The sequence below is a fragment of the Octopus sinensis genome, linkage group LG2, assembly GCF_006345805.1.
Source record: "Octopus sinensis linkage group LG2, ASM634580v1, whole genome shotgun sequence".
Taxonomy (NCBI): Eukaryota; Metazoa; Mollusca; class Cephalopoda; order Octopoda; family Octopodidae; genus Octopus; species Octopus sinensis.
This window is the reverse complement of record NC_042998.1, coordinates 30,073,660-30,089,118: the sequence shown is the minus strand read 5'-3', so window position 1 is coordinate 30,089,118 and position 15,459 is coordinate 30,073,660. Positions and strand designations below refer to the sequence as shown.

General features: G+C 34.0%; 1 long non-coding RNA gene across 2 annotated transcripts in view; it reads left to right on the top strand.

Moving 5' to 3' along the window:
* LOC118767459 overlaps positions 1 to 15,459 on the top strand; it is a 484,636-nt gene that overhangs the window by 173,427 nt on the left and 295,750 nt on the right. For both annotated transcript variants that reach the window (XR_005003389.1, XR_005003390.1), the window contains exon 3: positions 3,675 to 3,742. This is a non-coding gene — a long non-coding RNA (uncharacterized LOC118767459). The remainder of the gene's footprint in view (positions 1 to 3,674; positions 3,743 to 15,459) is intronic.

The following is a 15,459-nucleotide window of genomic DNA, read 5'->3' as shown; positions in this document are numbered from 1 at the left end:
AGCTTATGAGAGGAGACAGGTATACGCACGTGTTGTCTTTAGGAAGTAAATGGGCAGAAAGATAGATTCCTTTTCGTCACGTGTCAACGAAGAAAGAGTCAAGGAGGATGAGGGAGAGAGATAGACAGAGAAAAGATAGAAGAGTGCGCATCGTACTTATTAAGATAAAATTTACTTGGGAAAGGATGCGTGGTGTTCGATCATATAATAATATAAATAATATATAAATACATGCATATATACAAACATATATGTACACACCTACATATAAATATATGTATATATACATGCATATATGGGTACAGGACATAAAAAAAATCGTTGAACACAATGAGAGACGAAGACAAAATCAAAAACGTAGAAAACGAACTTTTTTTGAACACCGAAAAGAAAACAACAGAAAAACGAGACGTGCATCTATGTATGTATATATATATATATATTATATATATATATATATGTATGTAGGTCTATGTATGTATATATATGTATGTAGGTCTATGTATGTATATATATGTATGTAGTCTATGTATGTATATATGTATGTAGGTCTATGTATGTATATATATGTATGTAGGTCTATGTATGTATATATATGTATGTAGGTCTATGTATGTATATATATATGTATGTATATATATATGTATGTATATATATATGTATGTATATCTATGTATGTATGTATATGTATGTATGTATATATATGTATGTATGTATATATATATATATATTATATATATATATGTATGTAGGTCTATGTATGTATATATATGTATGTAGGTCTATGTATGTAGGTCTATGTATGTATATATATGTATGTAGGTCTATGTATGTATATATATATGTATGTATATATATATGTATGTATATGTATGTATGTATATATATGTATGTATGTATATATATGTATGTATGTATATATATGTGTGCATACATATATATATGTATGTATATATATATATGTGTGCATACATATATATATGAATGTATGCATACACACATATATATATATATATATATATATATATATATATTATATATATATGTATGTATGCATACACATATATATATATATGTATGTATGCATACACATATATATATATATGAATGTATGCATACACATATGTATGTATGCATACACATATATATATATGTATGTGTGCATACATATATATATATGTACGTATGTGTGCATACATATATATATATGTACGTATGTGTGCATATGTATATGCATGCATATATATCTATGTATGTATATATATATATATATATCATTTATCAGATATAATATTCTATACATTATTTAATTGGTTTCTCACTTTCTGCATATTCATCACCGAGACTCGGCGTACTTAACAATCATAGACGCTCGGAATGGCAAACCGGGCGTCTGTCTGCTCGCTTCCCTTTCTGTATCAATCGACGTTGCTTTTACGACCATTTATTGTTATACGTAACACCATTTTATCCCTCCTATGTTTACATTTAAGAATTCTTTTATTTATTATATGGTCCCTTATCTCCATTTCTATATTTAAATTTAATTTTCCTATTCGGAATCGCCTGAGTAACTTTTGAAATAAATTCTATTGCTTCTAAGTATTTATATACATAAAATGTGTTTCTTCGATAATAAAAAAAAACCCCAATAAATCTCTTTAGCATAATTATTTCATATATTCTTATCCGAATAACTTGTATTGTCTTCTTCAGAATTTGGTCTTCTTGCAAATTCAATGAATCACACGCACACGAGCGCACTCGCCACGCATCCTACTCACAAATATATAGTTGATCTCCTCCATTGAACGATAACGATTCAGTTGTTTTTCGAACAACTGGATTCAAGTTAACAGAATTTCATTCAGTAACATATGTGACTGAGTATTTCACACGCTCAGGCAGTGCGGAAATAGTATTTCGTTAAAATAGTCAATTATGCATGATATTGAATTTAAATAAATCGCAAAAGCAAGTCTAGTGTAGTATCAAATCGGAGATAGTATCTACTGGTGATATGCTGTGCTTAACACGTGGTGTATATCGAAGGATATCGAAATGAAACTGTTGTATATATGGGAATTTTATTTAACTTAACTCTGTGTATAACTGATAACTGAAGAGTAAGTTTCTTATTCGTATCACAACTATCATGGTTGTGGCAATCGAATGCTCTTGTACATAAATCTGAATGCTGTTGTTTTAAAATATGCTGGGCAATGAGAAATAACTTCATTAGAAGGGTTTCAGTGAAATAATGACAGATCTATTATATTAGTACTATATTGAAACATATATGATTAGAAGAGAAGTACGACTTTCATGCGTTCTAGGTTAAATACTGAGAAAAAGTGTCATATTCTATGGTAAACAGTGCAATAAATATGTTCTAAATAAGTGGCATTCTGAAATAAATATTTGCTTTGATGCATGTATGTGTATGGTATTTTATTCCTTTTTCTTGTTTGCCAATTCGAGTCTATTACAAGCGTTTCAATACGTCCATTTGTTTCCATCGTCTGTTAATCTGCCAGTTGAGTACATGCATCAGAACGCCTGGATGAGTTAAGTGGGATAAATGTTCACATTATACAAAGTCTCCTTCGCCTCTAATACACAGAGCATTTGAAAATCAGGAACTATGTAATAACAAATCTACACATTTGTATCTGGTTGAGCCGGCCATACTCATCCCATGTCGCCACACATGCTTACCTTACAGCAGCAGTTGATTGTCCGTCATGTTCGAAGTGAAATCCAGGGCCGCTTGGGAAGCGGACTTTAGTTTACCAGGATATCACATGTAGAATGTTTGACGCTAGATTTGAATATCTCTCAGTTTTGAGGCTCATTCTCAGCCAGAGCGCTGAAGCGATTAGTGATAGAGCACGCGAATGTCGCGCCGATGCTGGGATCATGGAGACAAGATGAGATAGAGATGGTACTTGATATGGAGAGTGCGTCCACTCGCAGCTACAGCGAGTGGGTGGTAGCCAGCAATCATTGTAGACGCGTCAGGTAGTGACAAGTGACCTCCAGCGACGGGAGACGATGATTTAATTGATCACACTTCGGTGCTCATAGATATACCTCGCATGCACTGGTAGGGACATGCCATCCATCTCCTAGTATATCATTCTATCAGGGTTTTACCCTTATTCGACGCAGCTTCTGCTGGCTGGAAGAGGTCTCGTAGTAGGCTTCGCATCCGAAAGCTGGACGTGATGAAGAAACATTCTCCATAGTCTTGATGTCAGCTTTGAGCATGCAGAGAAGCTGGCACGCGACCGCCAGCGATGGAGAGAACTGTCGGACTTAGTCGGATCTACGCATGATGACGTCTTTGGGACCATTAATCTGGGATGACCTCAGTCCTATCAAGCAATCCTATGTAATTTGTTTCAAAATAACCCGAATATTTAAAAGTGGGATTCAGTTTAACATTGTCAGCGTTGCTTCTTCAGTCTGCGTCGATGACAAAATATCGGTGGATTTAAATATATCAACAAGCCATATGTATGATTCAAATAAAATAAATGCCATGTTACATTTGTGCTCACCAAAATTAATGATTCACGCCTTTTTGTATTTGTATACACTGAAATGTAAACAAATATAATTCTGTTATATCCTGTTTTAAACTGACATTTATTTTTGTTTTATTTTCAAAGGATTTTCTATAACTATTTGTGCCATCCTCAAAGAAATTCGAACACAGTATTTTGTACAAGCGAAATGGGTATGTACAAAACATTTGTTATAGCGTATCACACGCACAAAAAAAAAATCCAAAAATGAAATGGTTAAACGTTTTAAATTTCAGTTTATATATGTACATATGAATTTGTGTTGCAAGATACCTGTTGTGAAGTCGTGTGTTGAAACATATTGTTATATTTTGGGACGGTCACTTTTTTGCCAAACAAACACACGCACCGTATAGTCGTTTCTCACTTGTTTATTGCTTTTCTTATTCTAACTCACGTCCATTGTCCGGAACTCTTTCGTGATACATCTGTGACAAGTTCCTTCTTCGTGTATGCTCTTGTTCCACATATTTCATTTCAGAATGGAATAAGCCGGGCAAGAACACACTCTGATTATAGAACGGAATAAGCAGAGCAAAAGTACTCAGTGTCGCTGAGGAATTCACAGATGTGTAACGAAAGATTTCCGGACAATACGCATGAGTTAGAATAAAAAGAGTAATGAACACCTTCTTGATCGTTACATTAATGAACACCTTCTTGATCGTTACATTCTTCATTAGATCTCTTTTGAGTCTTATTTGCATTATCCTAGCCTTTTCAAATGCTTTCATTCTACTCCACACCTTTGTTCGCCATCCAACCCGATCCGAAGCAATGGTTTCTATATCCTCTGGATCCATTCCAAGTGACTTCATAGTAGTCCTTATGCCATCCTTAAAATTTGTTTTAGGTTTACATTGATAGCGTTTCCCCTCTGCAAGCTCTACATACATACATCACATACACAAACACACACACATACTTTTCACCTAAGTCTTAAGTGATGGTTCCAAGATCATATTTCTTTCTTTCTCGTATTTTAAACTTTAGAGAAATTCAGTATTGTGATGTTCATGCTTTGATTTTTCCTTTTAGTACTATAGTCGAAATGCAGTATCATAGAGATGGCATAATCAAATACAAACAAAAACTGATTGCCCATTTTGCCGTATTCATTTCACCCTTTAATTTGAACGGTTGGGCATTTAACCGGAACAGAGATTTTAGAGTAGTCGAACAGAATTTTGCTTCTCAGATATCATTCACTCCGTGTTAAGTAATCCATATTTTAATATATAATTCTCTAAATAATTAAACTTAATTATTTCTAAGACATTACATGCATACAGAAACTAACATTCATGCAAGTACATACAAAAACATAGTCATATATGGTATATATATATATATATATGTGTGTGTGTGTGTGTGTAAAGCCTTTGAAGTTGATGCTTTGAACTGAGCACAGTAAATGCTGTTTAATTAAATGCCTTTTACTTATTTGCACGAGGAAAGCAGTTACTAAATTAATTCAATGCACACATCAAAGAATAATAGAGATAATTATGAATTAATCTTTCAAATTTAATTTTAATTTTTTCCTGGCAAATTTGTACATTTGCTTATAACCAAGGTATATTAACTTTGAGCATGTTTCAGCCTAGTATACTTCATCAATAGAGTACAGCATATTCTTGGCGGCTTGATAGTTCGAGAAAAATGTTATATATAGAAATATATTTATATATATATAGTTATGAATAATTATCGATTAATATATCTTCCACAATGGAAACCAAATTTTGAAGAGAAAATTCAAATGAACCAATGACGTTAACTTTGAAAGATATGTTTAAGGGGAAATGTACAGAGTGTTGCACACACACACCAAAAACTAATTAATATTTCTCTCTAATTTGGAGCAAGAAGACACTTAGTGCAATTGTTTATCGTTTCTTTAAGTGGAGGGGAGATATTATCAGGAAGCAAAGAATTGATTTCTTAAATTTGTTATACATGCAGAGAAGCGGTTTCATGACTTTGTGGCCATGTTTCGATTTATTAGAACTTATAGAAAAATTAGTCAACGCATCACTGCTTGATCACTTGACAAATGATTTTATGTATGGAAAACTAAAAACATATTATTTAGGGTTAGTTTAATCCCCTTAATTATAAAGTAAACTGGCCTATTACAATCTGTAATGAAACAGTTAAGGTATAATGCATTCAATGCTATTTGCAAAAGGATAATTGAAAGGAATTTGTTTTAATCTGAGATGGACACGGAAAACTGAAGCGCATATTTATTCGCGTTTCTAAAATACTATCAGGAATGATTGTAAAGAAAAAACACAGAATGTAGCTTTCAAATTTAAATGATAAACTTGGTGGAACTTGAGTTTTGATTATAAGAACAAAGTAGGACGTATAGGTTTCGTTCCTTTAGAAATCGTCTTTTCAAAACAATGTACATATGTCAGGCAGAACGCATCGTTTTAAATTTTCCAACATTATACTTATATGTGGAGGCGCGTGGCTTAGTGGTTGGGGTGTCAGCATCATGATCGTAAGATTGTGGTTTCGATTCCTGGACCGGGCGACGCGTTGTGTTCTTGAGCAAAACACTTCATTTCCCGTTGCTCCAGTCCACCACTCAGCTGGCAAAAGTGAGGAACGCTGCGATGGACTGGCGTCTCGTCCAGCTGGAGAACACATACGCCATTGAAACAGGGTCCATGAGCCTGGTTAGGCTTTAAAAGGGCGCATTTTAAAAGAATATACGATATTTGCGTAGCATTTACTAGATTTCTCTGTCAAAATCCACCCAAATTGATACCATTTCCTATGTTACTTACATTTCATATTACGGATACCATAAGAATTTTGGTGAAGAAAAGGACATCTGTATGTCATTATTCAGATTTATTTCAAGATTATTTTAAGTAACGAGAAGATAGATTTGGTATTAAACTGTATTCTATACAGCATTCGTTTCCACCCATAGAAATATAGCACGACTACGGACAACAGGTAGCCCGAACTGTGCCAATGCTCCACTCAACAATTAAACACACTTCTCGACTTACACCTATTAGTCCGAACTATTAATTATTATAATGTCACACACTCACCGGTAAAATTTTCACTTATTTCTTAAGACTATTGAAAAGCTTGCAAGACACAACGAATTTTTTAGGAAAATAAAAATAAGAAATAAGTGGAAATTTTACCGGTGAATGTGTTACATTATAAGGCACAAAAAGAAAATGAATCTCCCCAGACACAATAGAATATGCTTCAACACACGAACTCATATAAAGAATCTTGCAAACCAAATCCCAAAACGAAATATTATTTATTAATTATATATGTATGTATGTATGTATATGAATATATATATATAATTGCAAATTGGGTTATATTTGTTGTAAGAAGTTTCATGGGTTATGTGGAATTCTGAATGTGATTACTGTAGATAGAATCAGAAAAAACGCAGTTAATTATTAGAAAAAATATTCCTATTGCGATTCTTAGACTCGAAAATTTACACATTCAATATGCATCAATTTTTATATGATTTATTGTGTTATTCCGTGATTTTTCTCATAAATGAAGGGATTCTGATACCTCATCATTTAGATTGAGACATGTTATGTAATATATATTTTGATTGATTGCGACACCTCGCAAAAATAGTTTTACATAAATTTATTTTAAATGCACGCAAAATATGTTCCTTCATGCGAAAAAAAAAAAAGAAAACGATAAAATTGTTTGTCTCAGAATGCTGAATCTTATTTTTATCACCCCTCTTTTACTCATGATGTAGTCACACGTAATTTGACATCGCCATCAACCCGTACCATTTCCTCCGTGTTTGTATAGAAATGCAAATTTCAATATAGCTGGAATATAACTATTACGTGTATGCACATGTGGCTTACATGAGATGACTTCTTTTCATTGAGGAAAACCAGAACGCATTTATTTAACTGAGGGTGAATACACGACAAATTAGTTTCACATTTTATACATAATTAAGCATTTATATTTTGTTCAGCTTTTTCTTTTTCAGCAAATTATAATAGATCAACAAATGTTTATAAATCCTGTCTTATATTCTCATTTATATTTGCATGTATATTGTTACACCTTTTGTTTAAGAAATGAAAGGAAACAAGAGTCTAAGCACATGGTAATAAATTGCTCAGTTATTAATAGTATATACAAATGTTTCATTTAAATCCTCGTCTCCCTGTAATTGTAAGTTTGTTTTTATTCTTTTATCCTCAACAATTCTCATATTTAACACAAATGTTGTTTATACCTAACATACTTTTTCTCTTTTGGTTTGGCTTGTGCATGAATTACAGTTTTTGTTTTTTTAATGCAACTATTGCAAATTTCTCTATGTAAATAAGTTCCTTCCAAAGGGCTTACCCACTAATATATTCAATGTGCTGTTTTTTATTTTTTATTCTATATTTTGTGTTAACAGGAATTGATATCTCGATTGATCGCATTCACTCTATTCGCCATTAAGCAAACCGATATTGTGTAGGTTTATTGATAATGGACAGTTGTTGACACAGCAAATGTTTTTAATAAGTCATTCGATATGAAGTTGTATTATATTATACAGATTCCCCACGTAATTGTACGCCTGATTGTTCACGTTTCGTGTAATTATTCATATATTTGATCCTTATATAATCTTCGAGCAAACACCGAGTGAGAGGAATGTCAGTCATTGACTGATTTTTACTCGAGCAGTAAATTCGATAGAAAAGTATAGGTGATGAATGTTCTACTATATTTCTCACATTATTTTCTCATAAATTTGCTAATGACAATAAACGAATAATTCTATAATCTTCAGATGTTTGAAAAATATATATCTTCATATAGATTTTAGATTTCGCTATATATATATATATATATATATATATATATAATGTGTGTGGGTGTTTGTGCGTGTGTATGTGTGTGTGTAATAGACTGGCAATATGATCTATGGTTTCATGTGGATAAATCATGCAATCTTTTCAAGCATTTTTCTAAGGATTAATCAAAAAATAAAGGATGTATCTATCTGTCCATTGCGGTACTACGTACTCATTCCCCCTATTTTCTACTAATGTATAAACATCCCCCACCACACACACATACACATATATATGTGCTTGTGTGTGTTTGTGTGTAATTGATACATGATATACATAAATGTGTGTGAGTGAAGAGAGAGTGAGCGGAAGAGAGGACGGACAGATACTTGTGTGTGTACACAAACACATGCAGATTTAGATAATGTCAGAATATATTTGAGTAAATGTTGCGAAATTGTATACTTCTATTAGCCATTTTTTTTTCTTTTCGTAAGCATGTAAATTCTAATATTGATAGTATTTATATATAATTTATATTCTGCAATATCTTAAACAAGTTCAGTGCATTTCGCAAAGCCATTCAAGCGTAAAAACTATTTGTGCATTCTGTCATAAATCCAATGCGATCGACGTTTTAGGTTTTGACTCCTTCTGCTTACCATTTATCAGTATGCGGCATAAAAAAACATGAAACCCGTGAAGAAGTTCCCGTTAAGAGATTGAAAAATCTATGATGAGAAGACAAAACAACCATTAGCATCTATTCCCTAGTGTGATGATATAGAAGTTATTGAGTGCACATTAATATCTCATATAAGTTCCGTACATAGAACTGTCATTTCAGACATTCTTCGTCTATGCTCTATAAATTTGATCGCTTGCCAAAGATCGCTGCTAAAGTGTAAAGAATCTTACATAGGCTACGTCTAATAATTTGGTTATGTTTTATTTTTTCGATTTCGTTCGTTTAAATGGGAAATCTAGATAACAATCTTCTATTACGCTGTAAATTGTCTGTTTTTTTTATATGTTAAAATATTAGTCTTTTCAAGATGGATGTAACAATGGTGTTTTAATAAAATATCCCCTAATGTGCATATGTTTCTTACAAATGTGAAAGAATCAGGTATTTTATTTGTGAAAATTTGCAAAACAGTTGTATATATTTTGTAATTAAGTAGCAAATAACTCTTTGAGTAATGAGTCTAGTAGAGTGAGTTTCTTGTCAGACGATCAGAAAGAATGTTTGTGTTATATTTTGCGGAGAGAAATACCTGTGAGGAAAAGTTCGACAGGAAATAAGTTAATGGTTTTCTAATGACCCTGTTTACTCAAAGTAGATTTGTTTACAATATGCTATGCTTTGTAACTTTATATGCAATAAAAGTCAATGCAAGATAGATACAAAGTGAAGAATAGTATTCCTGTGAGTTTACTCAATAGTTTAAGTCCTGCGGAAATAGGAAAAAAATATATATGTAGACGTTTAATAGTTGAATAATCTATGCAGAATTTGTTTTTTATTCTTTTTAATCCTAACGCCATAACAGTTGTTAAATAAGCAAAGGTTTTGAAGTGCATTTCGGTCAAATATCGATGCGATGGAATACTGATAAGAAATATATATTTGAGCTTCTAGTAAGTTTTCAATATGATATTTCAAGGACATGGAAATTTGTAATATACTGTTTGTATAATATTTATATTATCTAATATTTATACAATCTGTCGTTAATTTCGAAATGCCTCTGTTGTGAGTTAAGAAATTGACAGAATAATGTATAAGCTGACTTTGATAAGAGGCAAAAGTCACTATATATAGATTCACAAACATAACCCTATTCTATGCACAAATGGTTGCTGAGCTGTGATAAAATTCAGCTTTACGATAAGCATTTACAATCTACTTCCGTATTGAGTACTGTTTGTCTTGGTGGCAAACTCAAAAGTATACATACACAGATGCTTAACGCAGACATGCGAGCGGGAAATATCGGCGCATGTTTTTCTCTTTTTTAACTGAAGTATAATTTTATTTATTTTTCATATTAGCTATATGAGGGTTGACTGGGATTTATAGCTCTTATGAGGGCATATATGTACTCTAGGCACAAGGCCCGAAATTTTTGGGGAGGCGGCTAGTCGATTACATCGACCCCGGTACGCAACTGGTATTTAATTTATCAACCCCAAAAGCCTGAAAGGCAAAGTTGACTTCGGCGAAATTTGAACTCAGAACGTAGAGACAGATGAAATTCCGCTGAGTATTTTGCCCGGCGTGCTAACGTTTCTGCCAGCTCGCCGCCTTACCATATTCTTTTCTATTCTGGGAACAAGGCCCGAAATTTTGGGGTAGGAGACCAATCGAGTAGATTGACACCAGTACGCAACTGGTACTTAAGTTTAGCTCACAGGAGTAACATCATGAGTTTGATTCTGGGCAGCGCGTTTCATCCTTCATAAAGACATTTTACTTACCGTTGTCCCAGTCCACTTATTTGGCTAAAACTAATTGTATTTGAAAGGGCCTCGTTATCACATTCTGTTAAATATTCATGTGTCTATAGAATGCTAAGCGATTGCATTTTTACTCTCCACATTTGCAAAGAAACAAATACGCTACCTTTTAACAGAATAGTAGAAGGGAAGTTTAATAGACGTTATGAAGATAAAATCAATTACAAAGCTACAAACGTTGATTGCAAATAGAATGCCATATTGCAAGGCGAATTATTGCACCACAGATTGCACAACACATATAAAATCTTTATGAACGAGAAAATGAATTTCGAAATTTTTTTCGCGTTATTTTTAAGCGTAATTTTTTCGAGGAAAGATGAGTTTTAAGTTTCTGTGCTTGTTGTTCCAAAGTGAGACTGCCCTTCGAGGATTAGTTATCATTCATCTTTAGATCTTTATATAATTAGATTTTTCTTATTTTTACTCATTTATGCCAGAAAATTTTAAATATTGGGTACATTTAGAGAACGTATTCATGTACCATGTATTTAAAGATTATTAACAAGAGTTTTAATATTACACACAGTGTCTGATATAGTCGTATCACATTACACACACGTACACCACACACACACACATATATATATATATATATGCATATATATATATATATATATATATATATATATATATATATATATATATAAAGTTAATCCAAACAAGAAAAACAAAAAAGACAACAACGCAAAAAGTGGAACAATTGAAGTATTATTAGGCGCTCAGGAAAAAAAGGGGAAAAAAGGGTATGACGTTTCGAGCGGAGCTCTTCGTCGGAAACATAAGAGAAAGAAAGATCCCGAGGTGGGAGGACAGAGGGAAAAAAACGCGAGTGGTCTTCAAGAGGTAAACTTACTGAGAGGCGGAAGTCGTAGACGAGAGGGGACAGGTTTTCAAAATCGCCAACGTTACACACGCGGTCACATTTTGAAATATATATATATATATATATTTCAAAATGTGACCGCGTGTGTAACGTTGGCGATTTTTTTCCCTCTGTTTTCCCTTCTCTGGATCTTTCCTTCTATGTTTCCGACGAAGAGCTCCGCTCGAAACATTAAACCCTCCTTCTTTCCTGAGCGTCCAATAATACTATATTTGTTCCACACACACATACATGCATAGATGCCTACATACATGGAAACATACGTACACACATATGCACACACCCACTTCAAGTTATATGCGTCGGGAAAAAAGATTTCGCTATCGTATAACATAGAAAGCATTAATGATTCTTTCAGGTTTGTCGAATCATAACTTAACTGATGATCCAATATGAACTTAAGGGAAACGCCAGACACTGTTTCGACTTGTATAGACATGCATACACAAGTGTGTGTGTGTGCCTGCGTGTGTGTGTGTAGAGTGTGTGTCTATGTTGTCTGCGTATGTGTTCTAAGTCCAATGAGAGTGATTCCAAATATTTGTTTGAATGAGACAAACACAAAGCGAGCCAACGAAATCAATGTTACTCTTTAATTTCATGGCGAACAAGATGCGCACGCGCGCATCACTATATAGTGTACAAATACATAGACACGCATACATACAACGTGATAAATTCATATTAATAACACAATCTTGATGTATACTCATTCTTTATTATAGCTGCAATCAAAGTCCGCGAGCTGGCAAAATCGTTAGGAAGCGGAGTTCAAAATCCGGCAACGTCGCTTTTACCCCCTTCCTTTCGGGTTGAGCAAATAATTCCCAGTTGAACACTGTTATCTGCCGACACTTCTCCGCAAAATTTCAGGTCTTGTGCCTGTAGTAGATTTTTACAGCATTAAGAAACGTTACGTGCGATATTATACATTTATAAAAAAAAAAGACAATACATACATCCTCTGTATATACAAACACACACACACGCGTGTGTGTATGTATGTATGCATATATATATATTTCTTTATTGCCCACAAGGAGCTAAACACAGAGGGGGACAAACAAGGACAGACAAAGGGGTTAAGTCGATTACATCGACCCCAGTGCGAAACTGGTACTTTATTTATCGACCCCAAAAGGATGAAAGGCAAAGTCGACCTCGGCAGAATTTGAACTCAGAAGGTAACGACACACGAAATACTGCTAAGCATTTCGCCCGGCACGCTAACGTTTCTGCCAGCTCGCCGCCTGTATGCATATATATATATGTGTGTGTGTGTGTGTGTGTGTCTGTGTATATTTCGATATCTGTCCATTCATATATCAATCACTCGATCCTTCTATATGTGCACATATGTATTTACGTGTGTGAGTACACGCTTTAGCAGTAGAATATTTGCCCCAGTTATGAAGTAGAGTGGTTTTCTTTTACCGTTTGTAGATACTTATAAGATTGACCTTCTGATATTTGTGTTTATTGTTTAACCTTCACTCCTGCATCAGTAAATTACAAACCAGCATTAAATTCATAGCAATAAGTTTCCGCGCCCACAGTCAAAATCACTGAAACAAGTACATGAATAAAAGAACAAAATAAAAGTTGCTTGTTCATATTTATAGGGGAACCCTCTCCATTTCATATCGCTTACATTGTTATGCAATAATCCTATACTTCCTACAGCTTTCATTAGCAGGCCGAACTGCTATTTGCCCCAAAGTAATTATTGAAAAATTATAATTACATCGAACACGTTTCGAATAAGGGCCAATTCGTGGATCTCTTTATTGTTCGAACTAAATTTCAAAGCAATCACTCTTATCAAATTTGTTCTGATGCTCTTATTTGAATATTTCTAGAATCCCTGTTGACAATATATTTAGTATGCATCATGCAACTGGTTTCAAAGCATCAATGAAATGCCTTTTGGAAGCTAACTCGAAGTTTGATATCGTTGAATAGAATTTTAGTTTGTCCACCGAGAAGCGATTGATTGAAATCTGACAAGAATTTCCAATTTTAAAAGCTACAAACAACATTCGCCCACCAAACATCTAAAGTAACTAATCCTCCGGTTGATGCAGAAACTTCTAAAATTAAGAAGCATCGTGCAAATGACATGGGTATGAAATGTTTTTCACGCTAACCGAAACGCTCTCTTCTAATTTCAACAGTTTAATTGCATTTTTACCTGATTTAAATCTCTTAACTAAAGTATCATGAAAAATACTACTTGCTCATTCACTGAAACTTGTCTTTTTTATTATGGGATGAACGGGTAGAGTAACTTGTGTTAGTCTTCGGAGGTGTAACTTGTTTACGGGTGGGATAACTTGTGTATGGGTCGAGTCACGTGTATTATTCTTCTTAGTGGTTCGTTCGCTTTGGTCTTCAACAAACACCCAGTTCTAACTTGTGGCTTATCAAAACTGTCCTTATGCAAGAGAAGCCACACCTCCTGCAACGTCTTCCACAGGCCGGCTTAACCATGGTGAGGGTAGCCGACGGATTTCGAAGATGCAGTGAGCTAGGGCTAGTCTACCTATGAATATGAAGTCTAGACCCAGTGTGCTGAGGAGAGTAAACCCCCAGATTGGTTCCACTGGCAGGAGGGAAGAACAGCAAATGTTGTCGAGCGCGAACAATGCCGAGTGACGCATGAAGGACACTGTGTTTATCACTACATCCCGACTTAACTCTAGTCATCTTCACTTCGTCCTGCCATTGGAGTCATATAGCAAAGGAAGTGATAGTAAGCTAGATCATGTTGCGCAACCCTCCCTCAATTTAATCCAGGTCACGCGCGAGTCAAGATACCACACTTTGCAAAACATAGGTAAACATTAGATTTCATTCTTGTTGAAATGTCGCTGCCATTCTATCATTTCTGAAGCTATAACACATTACTCACAGTATAATATTTCAGAAGTATACCATCACGAAGACAAGAGTTTAAAAATGTTTCCTTTCTTTCTAAATGGCAGCAATATCAACTTCGAGAGTAGGAGGCAGTGCAAAGCTTCATAATGAACACAGCTTTGGTGTTGGATAAGCAAAAGAAAACAAACAGATCACGCACATACATACACACACACATTAACACACACATAAGCACAAAGACACTATACTCACACAGACACACATCTACTTACATTATATATGTATATATATATATATAGTAAAAGTAATCAAGATTCAAGTGACTTCTGTTGAATTCACATGAATGAGGTACTTAACTTAGATGCACCAGAAATCTATATGGTATTAACCATAAGATAATGCGGGGTGATTATAAGCAAGAAAAAAGCAACAAAAATGGATCAATATTTCAGTACAATTGTTTCGTACGAAGACACCTTTATTAAGGCTGAAAATATTGCAGCAAATACACGTGGCCCGTACTCATCAGCCAAAAAAACATCTGAGTTCTCAAAACATCTAAGGGGGTGAGGCTGCACTCATTAAACATTCGGGATAATTCTATAAAAATCAGATTTAGATAATAAACGGACATCCAAAGTTCTAACGGACATCCAAAGTTCTCTAATGTTGCACAGTCAAATAACAGGGTTTAAAATAGTATTTTAAAAAACCTCTTAGTTTCACAGAAATTGAAAATGTAAATCCATCCATA